This window comes from Mytilus trossulus, chromosome 13 (assembly GCF_036588685.1).
Source record: "Mytilus trossulus isolate FHL-02 chromosome 13, PNRI_Mtr1.1.1.hap1, whole genome shotgun sequence".
NCBI classification, from domain to species: domain Eukaryota; kingdom Metazoa; phylum Mollusca; class Bivalvia; order Mytilida; family Mytilidae; genus Mytilus; species Mytilus trossulus.
This window is the reverse complement of record NC_086385.1, coordinates 24,841,030-24,845,370: the sequence shown is the minus strand read 5'-3', so window position 1 is coordinate 24,845,370 and position 4,341 is coordinate 24,841,030. Positions and strand designations below refer to the sequence as shown.

Genomic DNA, 4,341 nt, shown 5'->3' with positions numbered 1-4,341 from the left:
TATATAATTCAATAAGCTTTTGTTCCATATTCTCCCAATACAATTTGTCAAATTTTACTTCAACTGTGAGAAAATCATTCAAAAGGTAAATGACCAAATCACAATTCTCATATTTACAAATTCCCATTTGTCCTTGTATTTGAGAAAAATACTTGTGGGATTTTTTCAGTTGCATATTGTTTTGATCATCAATTTCAAGGAAAACATCTTTGCTTGCACATGCCTCTTTGATTGTTTTCATCCTCCATTTCTATGGACATTTTATCTCTAGTACACACTTTTCCACACCAAGCTTTGTGCACTTTTTAACAAGTCCATCAGGACTAGCACCAAGAAATCCAAATTTGTCACATAAGAATATACCACATTCTTTTACAAAAAAATTTTCACCATATTTTAATCTTCTGTGAGCAATATATTTTTTTCTTGCTATCGGTTCATGCTTTCGTCCCCAAATTAATGGTGCCACATTGATTACCTTAACCGACTTAGAAAAAGATTGCACTAATTTATCGACATCTGCCTTTTTGCGTGAAACAATAGAGTGGAAATTTGAACTTGTTATTCTAAATTTTCTGGTATCAAACCAAAGTTGATTTTCAGATTGACCTAATGTTCTTTTTTCTATCTCATCAATTACTGTCTGGGGAATATTCACAAATTTGTCGAGCAGTATGGTCTCATTTATTGCTGGTTCTTTTTGAACAATTGACACAATGTCTATGTAGCTGTCAGATTCAAAATGTAAATATTCAGAGGTCTCAACTTCTTCAAAATTAACTACATTCACTATTAATGTCATAAACTTCACAACTTGGGGCAACTAAATCAAAAATTGCTGGATAATAATTCAAATTTCCTAATTTAGCTGTTAATAGTGATAAAAAATCCTGACCTTGGTCAGTAATGAAATTTTTCACAGTAAATTTATTTTTCTTTTCATTTGCACATGGTTCATTTCCACCATATTTTAACTTTTTGAAAGATATGTTTAGCACTTCTTAATGATCTTTTTTCCTTTTACCTCCCTTATTCCAATTACATGGTTTTGAAGTACATGCAGTATTTTCTTTTTCCTGTGCACATGCTTCAAGCTTGAAGAGAAGACCTGCGATATGGGTACATCCTTCACCTAGGCTGAAAATAGAAATCAAAGTTATTGTTCATTTAAGAAGAAATGACAAGGGCAGTTAAGAGTCAGTAAAATCACAAACTGGTTTGAAGTTGAACAATAATGGTTTAAACCACCAGCAAGCTTAACTTTAACAACATTGTGTTTTGAAGGGAAAGTTGTCTCATTGGCACTCATACCACATTTTCTTATTTATATTATATTTTTTTTAGCTCGCCTGACCATAAGGATAATGTGAGCAACATTATTGTCTTCACTTGCGTCCTTAGTCTGCCGGCAAAAAACGTGTTTACAAAAGCCACTCGGCCATATAAAACCAAGCTTAGCATTGAAGGTCATGTATGTTAAATGAAGGCAAATTTGAATAATGGAGACAGGGCTGGTTTAAAAAAAAATAAAGTCTTGTGTTGAACATTTATAAGGCCCAACTTATAATGAAAATGTTAAATAAAAAAAACACACATACCCAGCAGGACTACTAACTACAAACTACAGTTGGCTTTGAAAACTACAACAGGTGTTTTCTTTGAAATTAAAATCCATTGTTGATATGGTCCCTGTTGTTTCATGGAAGGGTAACACTTTGATCTGATGTAACAACTTTCACAATCATCGTCAATACTGTTTATCATTAAGTCATGAACATAGTTCTCTTTAAAAAAAGTTATAACCACGGATGAACTGGCGATAGCATAACATTTGCTCATTGTCTCCAGTTCTGTGACTGCTGTGAATGAGAAAGGATTCCACATCCTGACGGGAAACAAGTGACAGCAAAGATAGATCACTAGTCCACCCAGAGTTTAGTTCATTATAAGGGGGAATATCAACATTGTCATTAGTGAAAGAGTGTTGAGAAACAAGAACTGTCGACAGTGACGCAGTCACGCCATTGTTTGTTTGATTAGTTTCAAAGGCTCTTCGTGCAAGTTCGTCTTTATTCCCAGATATCTTTGCACTGCTTGATCGCAGGAATAGTACTAAATCACTTTTCTTCAAGGTTAAAAAGTCCTCGACAGTAGTTTTATCATTTATGTCTTCTATTTTCATTAGTTTACTGATTGTTTACACTCGTTACGGAAGAGAAGGAAGTGTCGTCACCTTCACGCAAGAAAGACAACTCCGATAACGACCGACAACTCTGTATATCGAAAGTCGGGAATCTGGTATTATTTTCTTGAGAGAAAAAAAACAAATATTCCCTCAAATTTTGGGTATATAAATTAAATAAAAATTAGTTTTACCTCCATCCTTACCCTATATATTTTTTTGTTTATTTTATATATACAATGGATGTGTACCATTAGAAAATGTTTGAAAATTTGTAAAATTCCAAAGGTTTTTGTTTTAATCTTTGCTCTTTCGTCCTTAATCAGTATAGTCCTTTTTCCTAAGGAAAATGCCTCAGGGGATTGTAGACGTCATTAGTGCGGTTATTTTAAGAGTTCACATAATTAACTGACAATGAAAAGTCATTCATGTATAGCATTTCATAGTGCATGGAAAACCTTGTACTATGAAAATCAGAGGGGAAAAAAATGACTTTTCATTGAACGAGAAGGGGTGAGTATGTTCTAATTTGTGTTGCATAACACTTAATCATATGTTTTGTTTAGTGTAAGTATTGCCTATAACTTTTTTCCTTTGACTTGTTTCAAAATGAAGCGAGATTCTGACTACGTTTTTTTTGTGTGTGTTGAATAAGTTTTATCATGTTTTGCTTTATATATTAGTAGTGTATTGCTATATTTCATTATTTCATTGTTTCAGATCAAAGGGACCAAGCTGTTAAAAACAATTATCTTTTGTGTTTTTCATTTAAAATATTAAATCTTTTACTCATACCAAGCTATAAATACATTCACTTCAGTATTTACATCAAAGCAATTAAAAACATCAATTATGAATTTCGAATTATTCAACTGGAATTTGAATTAAAATTGGGCGCGAACGTGTAGAGTGCGAACGGACCTTGGAGTCGAACATGCGAGGTGCGAACGTGTAGGGTGCGAAAGTATATTGGGCGCGAACGGACCTGATACCTTGTTTTATCATATGTTATTTAGCAGTATAGTCTTGCCATTTCACAATAAAGTGTCTGATGCAAATGTGTGATATCAATTTCAATGCTCACGACTAAGTTTTTACTAAATATAATCAAATCTCCATCAATGATAAAGATTATTCCGAATCAATGTGTTTTTGTACAATTTGTTTATTTTTCTCAAAGATTTTTGAAACCTGTCAAATGTTTAATCGATTCATGGATCAACAACAGACCTTCTGGATTCCACTGTAGACCTATTGTTTGTCCCGGAATATGAAGTAGTTTGGAGTGGAATTTTATCACACAAACAGAAAGATACAGATCTGATCATGAAAACATTCAAATTTTTTTTTTTAGAGAAACTAAAAATAGGTTGGATGATGAGTTTCGATGTAGAACAACTTATTTTTAAGATGAGTACATTTTATATAAGTGGTAAATTACAATTTTTGTAAAACAACTGACTTGGGATTGTTTAGGCTTTACTTTTTCTACAGCTTGATTTATTTGTAACGGTTCGCTAAGAAGTTTAGAATTGTTTATCGTGATCTTCAAAGACATTCTTATTGTTCTACCTATCGTTAGTTTTAAACTAACCCTGTAAACAAATAACAAGATTACCTGTTAAACTTCTACACTTTGTCTTAGAGTTACATGTATTCATGACTGAAGGACTAGAAAACAATGTTTTATAACTACATTTCTCAATAATATAGCTGCGTCGGATAGAAAGCGATCGTATGCAAGTGCACATATACATGTACATGAAAAAGACTTGTAATACTTTTGGAACATTTAAATACAAAACGAAAGGTGAGTTTGTGTCTGTGTTGTAGTGTTCTAATAACAACTCAGTGTTCAACAAGTTACAATTTAAACTATACATAGTGATTTTTTTAACCCGAAATAAGTTAACATATATATTGATATTTATTTGTTAACCCGAAATAGGTTAACATATATATTGATATTCATTTGCAAACGGTTGATATCTACCCATCACATCTCATATGTTGTTAGGACTGAACTAAATGGCTATTTAAATATGATTTTACCTGTTATATTATACATGTATATCCAGAAGATGAAACTGAAATAACTAGAAACGCTATTGTTGTCGTAACTTTTATGTAAAGCCTAGGTTTGATCATAACCTTAGATA

At 32.3% G+C, this 4,341-nt stretch overlaps 1 pseudogene; it reads right to left on the bottom strand.

Annotated features, from left to right (window-relative positions):
* Positions 1 to 250: 250 nt before the first annotated feature.
* Positions 251 to 2,227, bottom strand: LOC134694180 (uncharacterized; annotated as a pseudogene).
* Between the last annotated feature and the right edge of the window lie 2,114 nt (positions 2,228 to 4,341).